Source organism: Mixophyes fleayi, chromosome 1, assembly GCF_038048845.1.
Source record: "Mixophyes fleayi isolate aMixFle1 chromosome 1, aMixFle1.hap1, whole genome shotgun sequence".
Taxonomy (NCBI): Eukaryota; Metazoa; Chordata; class Amphibia; order Anura; family Limnodynastidae; genus Mixophyes; species Mixophyes fleayi.
In genome coordinates this window covers 3,361,781-3,375,061 of record NC_134402.1, presented here as the reverse complement: position 1 = coordinate 3,375,061, position 13,281 = coordinate 3,361,781, and the positions used below count along the sequence as shown (strand labels likewise).

Genomic DNA, 13,281 nt, shown 5'->3' with positions numbered 1-13,281 from the left:
GACTACAGCCCACCCATTCCTCAGTTATATAAGTAACCCCCAGACTACAGCCCCCCCATTCCTGTTATATAAGTAACCCCCAGACTACAGCCCCCCCATTCCTCAGTTATATAAGTAACCCCCAGACTACAGCCCCCCCATTCCTCAGTTATATAAGTAACCCCCAGACTACAGCCCCCCATTCCTCAGTTATATAAGTAACCCCCAGACTACAGCCCCCCATTCCTCAGTTATATAAGTAACCCCCAGACTACAGCCCCCCCATTCCTGTTATATAAGTAACCCCCAGACTACAGCCCCCCCATTCCTGTTATATAAGTAACCCCCAGACTACAGCCCCCCATTCCTGTTATATAAGTAACCCCCAGACTACAGCCCCCCCATTCCTCAGTTATATAAGTAACCCCCAGACTACAGCCCCCCCATTCCTGTTATATAAGTAACCCCCAGACTACAGCCCCCCCATTCCTCAGTTATATAAGTAACCCCCAGACTACAGCCCCCCCATTCCTGTTATATAAGTAACCCCCAGACTACAGCCCCCCATTCCTCAATTATATAAGTAACCCCCAGACTACAGCCCCCCCATTCCTGTTATATAAGTAACCCCCAGACTACAGCCCCCCATTCCTGTTATATAAGTAACCCCCAGACTACAGCCCCCCATTCCTCAGTTATATAAGTAACCCCCAGACTACAGCCCCCCATTCCTGTTATATAAGTAACCCCCAGACTACAGCCCCCCCATTCCTGTTATATAAGTAACCCCCAGACTACAGCCCCCCATTCCTGTTATATAAGTAACCCCCAGACTACAGCCCCCCCATTCCTCAGTTATATAAGTAACCCCCAGACTACAGCCCCCCCATTCCTGTTATATAAGTAACCCCCAGACTACAGCCCCCCCATTCCTCAGTTATATAAGTAACCCCCAGACTACAGCCCCCCCATTCCTCAGTTATATAAGTAACCACCAGACTACAGCCCCCCCATTCCTCAGTTATATAAGTAACCACCAGACTACAGTCCCCCCATTCCTGTTATATAAGTAACCCCCAGACTACAGCCCCCCCATTCCTGTTATATAAGTAACCCCCAGACTACAGCCCCCCCATTCCTCAGTTATATAAGTAACCCCCAGACTACAGCCCCCCCATTCCTCAGTTATATAAGTAACCCACAGACTATAGCCCCCCATTAATGTTATATAAGTAACCCCCAGACTACAGCCCCCCCATTCCTCAGTTATATAAGTAACCCACAGACTACAGCCCCCCATTAATGTTATATAAGTAACCCCCAGACTACAGCCCCCCCATTCCTCAGTTATATAAGTAACCCCCAGACTACAGCCCCCCCCATTCCTCAGTTATATAAGTAACCCCCAGACTACAGCCCCCCATTCCTCAGTTATATAAGTAACCCCCAGACTACAGCCCCCCATTCCTCAGTTATATAAGTAACCCCCAGACTACAGCCCCCCCATTCCTGTTATATAAGTAACCCCCAGACTACAGCCCCCCCATTCCTCAGTTATATAAGTAACCCCCAGACTACAGCCCCCCCATTCCTCAGTTATATAAGTAACCCCCAGACTACAGCCCCCCATTCCTGTTATATAAGTAACCCCCAGACTACAGCCCCCCATTCCTGTTATATAAGTAACCCCCAGACTACAGCCCCCCATTCCTCAGTTATATAAGTAACCCCCAGACTACAGCCCCCCATTCCTCAGTTATATAAGTAACCCCCAGACTACAGCCCCCCCATTCCTGTTATATAAGTAACCCCCAGACTACAGCCCCCCCATTCCTCAGTTATATAAGTAACCCCCAGACTACAGCCCCCCCATTCCTCAGTTATATAAGTAACCCCCAGACTACAGCCCCCCATTCCTGTTATATAAGTAACCCCCAGACTACAGCCCCCCCATTCCTCAGTTATATAAGTAACCCCCAGACTACAGCCCCCCATTCCTGTTATATAAGTAACCCCCAGACTACAGCCCCCCATTCCTGTTATATAAGTAACCCCCAGACTACAGCCCCCCCATTCCTCAGTTATATAAGTAACCCCCAGACTACAGCCCCCCATTCCTGTTATATAAGTAACCCCCAGACTACAGCCCCCCCATTCCTCAGTTATATAAGTAACCCCCAGACTACAGCCCCCCATTCCTGTTATATAAGTAACCCCCAGACTACAGCCCCCCCATTCCTGTTATATAAGTAACCCCCAGACTACAGTCCCCCATTCCTGTTATATAAGTAACCCCCAGACTACAGCCCCCCATTCCTGTTATATAAGTAACCCCCAGACTACAGCCCCCCATTCCTCAGTTATATAAGTAACCCCCAGACTACAGCCCCCCCATTCCTGTTATATAAGTAACCCCCAGACTACAGTCCCCCATTCCTGTTATATAAGTAACCCCCAGACTACAGCCCCCCATTCCTCAGTTATATAAGTAACCCCCAGACTACAGCCCCCCATTCCTGTTATATAAGTAACCCCCAGACTACAGCCCCCCATTCCTGTTATATAAGTAACCCCCAGACTACAGCCCCCCCATTCCTCAGTTATATAAGTAACCCCCAGACTACAGCCCCCCCATTCCTCAGTTATATAAGTAACCCCCAGACTACAGCCCCCCCATTCCTCAGTTATATAAGTAACCACCAGACTACAGCCCCCCCATTCCTCAGTTATATAAGTAACCCCCAGACTACAGCCACCCCATTCCTGTTATATAAGTAACCCCCAGACTACAGCCCCCCATTCCTGTTATATAAGTAACCCCCAGACTACAGCCCCCCATTCCTGTTATATAAGTAACCCCCAGACTACAGCCCCCCATTCCTGTTATATAAGTAACCACCAGACTACAGCCCCCCCATTCCTCAGTTATATAAGTAACCCCCAGACTACAGCCACCCCATTCCTGTTATATAAGTAACCCCCAGACTACAGCCCCCCCATTCCTCAGTTATATAAGTAACCACCAGACTACAGCCCCCCCATTCCTCAGTTATATAAGTAACCCCCAGACTACAGCCACCCCATTCCTGTTATATAAGTAACCCCCAGACTACAGCCCCCCATTCCTGTTATATAAGTAACCCCCAGACTACAGCCCCCCCATTCCAGTTATATAAGTAACCCCCAGACTACAGCCCCCCCCATTCCTCAGTTATATAAGTAACCCCCAGACTACAGCCCCCCCATTCCTCAGTTATATAAGTAACCCCCAGACTACAGCCCCCCATTCCTCAGTTATATAAGTAACCCCCAGACTACAGCCCCCCATTCCTCAGTTATATAAGTAACCCCCAGACTACAGCCCCCCATTCCTGTTATATAAGTAACCCCCAGACTATAGCCCCCCCATTCCTCAGTTATATAAGTAACCCCCAGACTACAGCCCCCCATTCCTGTTATATAAGTAACCCCCAGACTATAGCCCCCCCATTCCTCAGTTATATAAGTAACCCCCAGACTATAGCCCCCCCATTCCTCAGTTATATAAGTAACCCCCAGACTACAGCCCCCCCATTCCTCAGTTATATAAGTAACCCCCAGACTACAGCCCCCCCATTCCTCAGTTATATAAGTAACCCCCAGACTACAGCCCCCGATTCCTGTTATATAAGTAACCCCCAGACTACAGCCCCCCCATTCCTGTTATATAAGTAACCCCCAGACTACAGCCCCCCCATTCCTGTTATATAAGTAACCCCCAGACTACAGCCCCCCCATTCCTCAGTTATATAAGTAACCCCCAGACTACAGCCCCCGATTCCTGTTATATAAGTAACCCCCAGACTACAGCCCCCCCCCACATTCCTGTTATATAAGTAACCCCCAGACTACAGCCCCCCCATTCCTCAGTTATATAAGTAACCCCCAGACTACAGCCCCCACATTCCTGTTATATAAGTAACCCCCAGACTACAGCCCCCCCATTCCTCAGTTATATAAGTAACCCCCAGACTACAGCCCCCACATTCCTGTTATATAAGTAACCCCCAGACTACAGCCCCCCCATTCCTGTTATATAAGTAACCCCCAGACTACAGCCCCCCATTCCTGTTATATAAGTAACCCCCAGACTACAGCCCCCCCATTCCTGTTATATAAGTAACCCCCAGACTACACTCCCCCCATTCCTGTTATATAAGTAACCCCCAGACTACAGCCCCCCCATTCCTCAGTTATATAAGTAACCCCCAGACTACAGCCCCCCATTCCTCAGTTATATAAGTAACCCCCAGACTACAGCCCCCCATTCCTCAGTTATATAAGTAACCCCCAGACTACAGCCCCCCATTCCTCAGTTATATAAGTAACCCCCAGACTACAGCCCCCCATTCCTCAGTTATATAAGTAACCCCCAGACTACAGCCCCCCATTCCTCAGTTATATAAGTAACCCCCAGACTACAGCCCCCCCATTCCTGTTATATAAGTAACCCCCAGACTACAGCCCCCCCATTCCTGTTATATAAGTAACCCCCAGACTACAGCCCCCCCATTCCTGTTATATAAGTAACCACCAGACTACAGCCCCCCCCATTCCTGTTATATAAGTAACCCCCAGACTACAGCCCCCCCATTCCTCAGTTATATAAGTAACCCCCAGACTACAGCCCCCCCATTCCTGTTATATAAGTAACCCCCAGACTACAGCCCCCCATTCCTGTTATATAAGTAACCCCCAGACTACAGCCCCCCATTCCTCAGTTATATAAGTAACCCCCAGACTACAGCCCCCCATTCCTCAGTTATATAAGTAACCCCCAGACTACAGCCCCCCCATTCCTCAGTTATATAAGTAACCCCCAGACTACAGCCCCCCCATTCCTGTTATATAAGTAACCCCCAGACTACAGCCCCCCATTCCTGTTATATAAGTAACCCCCAGACTACAGCCCCCCATTCCTCAGTTATATAAGTAACCCCCAGACTACAGCCCCCCATTCCTGTTATATAAGTAACCCCCAGACTACAGCCCCCCCATTCCTGTTATATAAGTAACCCCCAGACTACAGCCCCCCATTCCTGTTATATAAGTAACCCCCAGACTACAGCCCCCCCATTCCTCAGTTATATAAGTAACCCCCAGACTACAGCCCCCCCATTCCTGTTATATAAGTAACCCCCAGACTACAGCCCCCCCATTCCTCAGTTATATAAGTAACCCCCAGACTACAGCCCCCCCATTCCTCAGTTATATAAGTAACCACCAGACTACAGCCCCCCCATTCCTCAGTTATATAAGTAACCACCAGACTACAGTCCCCCCATTCCTGTTATATAAGTAACCCCCAGACTACAGCCCCCCCATTCCTGTTATATAAGTAACCCCCAGACTACAGCCCCCCCATTCCTCAGTTATATAAGTAACCCCCAGACTACAGCCCCCCCATTCCTCAGTTATATAAGTAACCCACAGACTATAGCCCCCCATTAATGTTATATAAGTAACCCCCAGACTACAGCCCCCCCATTCCTCAGTTATATAAGTAACCCACAGACTACAGCCCCCCATTAATGTTATATAAGTAACCCCCAGACTACAGCCCCCCCATTCCTCAGTTATATAAGTAACCCCCAGACTACAGCCCCCCCCATTCCTCAGTTATATAAGTAACCCCCAGACTACAGCCCCCCATTCCTCAGTTATATAAGTAACCCCCAGACTACAGCCCCCCATTCCTCAGTTATATAAGTAACCCCCAGACTACAGCCCCCCCATTCCTGTTATATAAGTAACCCCCAGACTACAGCCCCCCCATTCCTCAGTTATATAAGTAACCCCCAGACTACAGCCCCCCCATTCCTCAGTTATATAAGTAACCCCCAGACTACAGCCCCCCATTCCTGTTATATAAGTAACCCCCAGACTACAGCCCCCCATTCCTGTTATATAAGTAACCCCCAGACTACAGCCCCCCATTCCTCAGTTATATAAGTAACCCCCAGACTACAGCCCCCCATTCCTCAGTTATATAAGTAACCCCCAGACTACAGCCCCCCCATTCCTGTTATATAAGTAACCCCCAGACTACAGCCCCCCCATTCCTCAGTTATATAAGTAACCCCCAGACTACAGCCCCCCCATTCCTCAGTTATATAAGTAACCCCCAGACTACAGCCCCCCATTCCTGTTATATAAGTAACCCCCAGACTACAGCCCCCCCATTCCTCAGTTATATAAGTAACCCCCAGACTACAGCCCCCCATTCCTGTTATATAAGTAACCCCCAGACTACAGCCCCCCATTCCTGTTATATAAGTAACCCCCAGACTACAGCCCCCCCATTCCTCAGTTATATAAGTAACCCCCAGACTACAGCCCCCCATTCCTGTTATATAAGTAACCCCCAGACTACAGCCCCCCCATTCCTCAGTTATATAAGTAACCCCCAGACTACAGCCCCCCATTCCTGTTATATAAGTAACCCCCAGACTACAGCCCCCCCATTCCTGTTATATAAGTAACCCCCAGACTACAGTCCCCCATTCCTGTTATATAAGTAACCCCCAGACTACAGCCCCCCATTCCTGTTATATAAGTAACCCCCAGACTACAGCCCCCCATTCCTCAGTTATATAAGTAACCCCCAGACTACAGCCCCCCCATTCCTGTTATATAAGTAACCCCCAGACTACAGTCCCCCATTCCTGTTATATAAGTAACCCCCAGACTACAGCCCCCCATTCCTCAGTTATATAAGTAACCCCCAGACTACAGCCCCCCATTCCTGTTATATAAGTAACCCCCAGACTACAGCCCCCCATTCCTGTTATATAAGTAACCCCCAGACTACAGCCCCCCCATTCCTCAGTTATATAAGTAACCCCCAGACTACAGCCCCCCCATTCCTCAGTTATATAAGTAACCCCCAGACTACAGCCCCCCCATTCCTCAGTTATATAAGTAACCACCAGACTACAGCCCCCCCATTCCTCAGTTATATAAGTAACCCCCAGACTACAGCCACCCCATTCCTGTTATATAAGTAACCCCCAGACTACAGCCCCCCATTCCTGTTATATAAGTAACCCCCAGACTACAGCCCCCCATTCCTGTTATATAAGTAACCCCCAGACTACAGCCCCCCATTCCTGTTATATAAGTAACCACCAGACTACAGCCCCCCCATTCCTCAGTTATATAAGTAACCCCCAGACTACAGCCACCCCATTCCTGTTATATAAGTAACCCCCAGACTACAGCCCCCCCATTCCTCAGTTATATAAGTAACCACCAGACTACAGCCCCCCCATTCCTCAGTTATATAAGTAACCCCCAGACTACAGCCACCCCATTCCTGTTATATAAGTAACCCCCAGACTACAGCCCCCCATTCCTGTTATATAAGTAACCCCCAGACTACAGCCCCCCCATTCCAGTTATATAAGTAACCCCCAGACTACAGCCCCCCCCATTCCTCAGTTATATAAGTAACCCCCAGACTACAGCCCCCCCATTCCTCAGTTATATAAGTAACCCCCAGACTACAGCCCCCCATTCCTCAGTTATATAAGTAACCCCCAGACTACAGCCCCCCATTCCTCAGTTATATAAGTAACCCCCAGACTACAGCCCCCCATTCCTGTTATATAAGTAACCCCCAGACTATAGCCCCCCCATTCCTCAGTTATATAAGTAACCCCCAGACTACAGCCCCCCATTCCTGTTATATAAGTAACCCCCAGACTATAGCCCCCCCATTCCTCAGTTATATAAGTAACCCCCAGACTATAGCCCCCCCATTCCTCAGTTATATAAGTAACCCCCAGACTACAGCCCCCCCATTCCTCAGTTATATAAGTAACCCCCAGACTACAGCCCCCCCATTCCTCAGTTATATAAGTAACCCCCAGACTACAGCCCCCGATTCCTGTTATATAAGTAACCCCCAGACTACAGCCCCCCCATTCCTGTTATATAAGTAACCCCCAGACTACAGCCCCCCCATTCCTGTTATATAAGTAACCCCCAGACTACAGCCCCCCCATTCCTCAGTTATATAAGTAACCCCCAGACTACAGCCCCCGATTCCTGTTATATAAGTAACCCCCAGACTACAGCCCCCCCCCACATTCCTGTTATATAAGTAACCCCCAGACTACAGCCCCCCCATTCCTCAGTTATATAAGTAACCCCCAGACTACAGCCCCCACATTCCTGTTATATAAGTAACCCCCAGACTACAGCCCCCCCATTCCTCAGTTATATAAGTAACCCCCAGACTACAGCCCCCACATTCCTGTTATATAAGTAACCCCCAGACTACAGCCCCCCCATTCCTGTTATATAAGTAACCCCCAGACTACAGCCCCCCATTCCTGTTATATAAGTAACCCCCAGACTACAGCCCCCCCATTCCTGTTATATAAGTAACCCCCAGACTACACTCCCCCCATTCCTGTTATATAAGTAACCCCCAGACTACAGCCCCCCCATTCCTCAGTTATATAAGTAACCCCCAGACTACAGCCCCCCATTCCTCAGTTATATAAGTAACCCCCAGACTACAGCCCCCCATTCCTCAGTTATATAAGTAACCCCCAGACTACAGCCCCCCATTCCTCAGTTATATAAGTAACCCCCAGACTACAGCCCCCCATTCCTCAGTTATATAAGTAACCCCCAGACTACAGCCCCCCATTCCTCAGTTATATAAGTAACCCCCAGACTACAGCCCCCCCATTCCTGTTATATAAGTAACCCCCAGACTACAGCCCCCCCATTCCTGTTATATAAGTAACCCCCAGACTACAGCCCCCCCATTCCTGTTATATAAGTAACCACCAGACTACAGCCCCCCCCATTCCTGTTATATAAGTAACCCCCAGACTACAGCCCCCCCATTCCTCAGTTATATAAGTAACCCCCAGACTACAGCCCCCCCATTCCTGTTATATAAGTAACCCCCAGACTACAGCCCCCCATTCCTGTTATATAAGTAACCCCCAGACTACAGCCCCCCATTCCTCAGTTATATAAGTAACCCCCAGACTACAGCCCCCCATTCCTCAGTTATATAAGTAACCCCCAGACTACAGCCCCCCCATTCCTCAGTTATATAAGTAACCCCCAGACTACAGTCCCCCATTCCTCAGTTATATAAGTAACCCCCAGACTACAGCCCCCCATTCCTGTTATATAAGTAACCCCCAGACTACAGCCCCCCATTCCTAAATTATATAAGTAACCCCCAGACTACAGTCCCCCCATTCCTGTTATATAAGTAACCCCCAGACTACAGCCCCCCCATTCCTGTTATATAAGTAACCCCCAGACTACAGCCCCCCCATTCCTCAGTTATATAAGTAACCCCCAGACTACAGTCCCCCATTCCTCAGTTATATAAGTAACCCCCAGACTACAGCCCCCCCATTCATCAGTTATATAAGTAACCCCCAGACTACAGCCCCCCCATTCCTGTTATATAAGTAACCCCCAGACTACAGTCCCCCATTCCTCAGTTATATAAGTAACCCCCAGACTACAGCCCCCCCATTCCTCAGTTATATAAGTAACCCCCAGACTACAGCCCCCCCATTCCTGTTATATAAGTAACCACCAGACTACAGCCCCCCCATTCCTGTTATATAAGTAACCCCCAGACTACAGCCCCCCATTCCTGTTATATAAGTAACCCCCAGACTACAGCCCCCCCATTCCTGTTATATAAGTAACCCCCAGACTACAGCCCCCCCATTCCTGTTATATAAGTAACCCCCAGACTACAGCCCCCCATTCCTGTTATATAAGTAACCCCCAGACTACAGCCCCCCATTCCTGTTATATAAGTAACCCCCAGACTACAGCCCCCCCATTCCTCAGTTATATAAGTAACCCCCAGACTACAGCCCCCCCCGCATGGCAGACACTACACCCTCCTTACAGTTAGATTCCTGATGCCCGTCGTTTGCTAACTATGTGGCGGGTGTCAGCGGTAACCTGCACAGGTTGTTATCCGGGACAGGGATATGACGCCGGATCCGCCATGTTGGGTGAGGGCAGTGACAGTAGCGAGTATCGGCGCATGCGCACTACCGAGAACAAAAATAAATATATATATATATAACAGTAATGTTACGCTGCATCGCCACCTAGCGGCTGGATTTGAGATCGTCATGTCAGGTTGTCGGATCTATCTTCTAAACTCTGAATCTATAAGATATACAGGATATCGGTATATTCTGTGTATCTTATAGATTCTGTATATCCTGTGTATATTATAGAGTCTGTATATCCTGCATATCTTATAGATTCTGTATATCCTGTGTAGGTATATCCTGTGCATATTATAGATTCTATATATCCTGTGTATATTATAGAGTCTGTATATCCTGTTTATATTATAGAGTCTGTATATCCTGCATATCTTATAGATTCTGTATATCCTGTGTATATTATAGAGTCTGTATATCCTGTTTATATTATAGAGTCTGTATATCCTGTGTATCTTATAGATTCTGTATATCCTGTGTAGGTATATCCTGTGTATATTATAGATTCTATATATCCTGTGTATATTATAGAGTCTGTATATCCTGCATATCTTATAGAATCTGTATATCCTGCATATCTTATAGATTCTGTATATGCTGTGTATATTATAGAATCTGTATATCCTGTGTATCTTATAATTCTGTATATCCTGTATATCTTATAGATTCTGTATATCATGTGTATCTTATAGAGTCTGTAATATATGCAGGATATACAGAATCTATATATCTCCTCTTAGCTCCTCTTGTTTCATCAGCTTAGACAGCTTCATCAATGGGGTGCCCTGGTCTGTGAGAATTTTATTGGGTATTCCAAAACATGTAAACATAAATACAAGCGCCTTAGCTATGGTGCTGTACCTTACGTTTCGTAGGGGATCTGGATATTGGGCCGCATAGTCAAGCACCATACATGTATCTATTGGTGACCATGAGCAGTCTTCTCCAGTTGCCCCACAAGGTCCATACCTATATGTTGAAAGGGGTCTTGCACTATTGGTATAGGTATGAGTGGTTCTCTATAGAGGGGTTTAGGACAGGTTCTCTGACAAATGGGACATGATCAGCGATACCTTCTCCCTGCCATGTGTATACCGGGCCAGTAAAACCTGAGCAGAACTCGCTCCCGTGTTTTATCCTCCCCCAGGGGTCCCCCACAGTCATGTTTATGAGCAGTTTGTAACACTAGAGGTACATGAACCCGAGGAACTATTAACTCTACTACTTTTCCTTATTGTAAAATACCAATTCTATACAGAAAATTATTTTTAACAACAAAATATGTTATACCTTCTGCAGGCCGGGGGGCTTTCTCTACACTATTCACCTCTGACACATTGTTAAATACATGTTCCAGGATGTATTGTTAAGCTGGTTGTGTGTAAAGTCCTACGAAGGAAAACAAAGTTGATATTGCAGACCAGTCCATAGCCTCACCAACAGGCGGTGTGGGTGATCTGGGACATCACCAGCCAGCTTTTAACTGTCCAGGCTTCTCTGAATGGTGATACTTTTGTGGAAGTCCTGCCATGGATAGGGTTGGTGGTTCCCAAAGTTCAAGGTCCAGACACTGTGATTTTTTTGGCCAGATTCTTTAAAACCGACTTTTGAATAATTTGCCGGCATTGCTCACCAGGGACTTCTTAAAACAGTGAGAAGTCTCGCCCCAGAAAGGGTGGATACAGGAGTTTAGGAACTGTGGCAGCCACCACCATAACTGTTTGGATTTTAAGTATGAATGGCTGAAGAGTTCTCTCATATTCGTCAGTCATCCCATGTATGCACAGGACCTTCACCTTGAGCAACCGAGTAGTTATTTTTTCTCGGGCAGAGCAGAGCTGGAAACCAATGTAAACTCAATCCCAGAATCAACCAAAGCTCGGGATAAGCAGGCCCAACATGCGCAACAGAACAGTCCATAGGATTCGGTAGTTTAGGACATTCAGCCCGGAAGTGGCCTGGCTCACCACATTCGAAGCACTTAGGATTAGGCACCTTTGTAACCTGCCCTCTGTCTACAGCAGTTTAACCATTGGGCCCAGTGGCAAGGATTGTTAAACCTGGCTTTTGACGTGGCATCAGTTTTGGCACAAACACAGGTGCCTTGGTCATTTGCTGTAATGCACAAAACCTCTCACTGTGGCAGCTCTTCATAGGACTGTGGGTCAGACTGCAGCACCCATCCCTGAACTCCACAGTTTAGCCCCCAAACACAGTGATCTATCACCAAAACTTCAACAATCCAAATAGGCAAATTCACCTCTGGCTGCACTCATTTTTTTAGATTTTGGAAAGCTCAGCCAGTTGGGCCTTGACTGGTTTGTCCTTGTCATAGCGTCACTAGTGATTGCGCTAGGCTCAGCCTAGTTCTGAAACCCCAATGCGAGCCAATATCTCAGACTATAAGTACGGATAATCAGAGGCTTGGTCCTCATCCAGATCCATATAAGCTCACTGAGTTTCGCCAGTTATATATGATTCCAGCCTCTCAACCAAATGAGGCAAATCCAGGAGGCCAGTTCGCCCTTTTTACAGCTCTTTCAGAGGACACCAGATCTGCTTCTGTGTCATAAGCCGGTGATATTTTCTGCAGAGCCGGACCAGGTGGTACATTTCTCTCACGCCTCACCTGGACTAACTCTTCCCTTAGGACCCTGGTGGTTTCCTGCGGTGTCTCTGCACCTCGTAGCACCTGAGCTTCCTGCTCTTTCTGTGCAGAGGCCACATTCATGAGGGCTCTCAAAACTTCCTCCATGTTAATGTCTATGCATATTGGGTAGCAGAAACTTGCTTCTCACACTCTGGCACCAGTTGTGGCACGGGCATCCTTCTGTTGATGCTCACATGAACATCTTTGTGACAGGATGGACCGCCTATACCACCCTGTCTGTTGTCGCTGGGGACCGGCTGGACTTACTTTGCCAACGTTCCCTTTCTTTATTCCAAATCTGCCCCCCCCTTTTGCAATAGGAGGAGTCTACTGCCACCCCTAGACTACCACACTGACACCTAGAGCCGCTTATTTCTGGGTAACTCTCACTGCTAGGGTTCCCCTTTGCTGGTACACCTGGGCTGGTGTACTTGATTTCTTGCCTTCAAATCAGGGTGCTGTGGATGGTTCCCCCTGGCCTATCACCCTGGTTAGAGCTGCCGGTAGCAAGCAAAACGTTGGCACTGGATGCTGGGTCCACCTCAGAACAACCGGATAACGGATTAGATTTGGGTCTAATCTGTGGGTCACAGGAATTTACAG

General features: G+C 47.8%; 1 protein-coding gene across 1 annotated transcript in view; it reads right to left on the bottom strand.

Moving 5' to 3' along the window:
* Nucleotides 1-10,036, bottom strand: part of LOC142098071 (RING finger protein 145-like) — a 42,918-nt gene extending 32,882 nt beyond the window's left edge. Inside the window, exon 1 of the mRNA XM_075180580.1 lies at nt 9,920-10,036. The gene's annotated coding sequence lies outside the window, so the exon portion shown is untranslated. The remainder of the gene's footprint in view (nt 1-9,919) is intronic.
* Nucleotides 10,037-13,281: the final 3,245 nt, after the last annotated feature.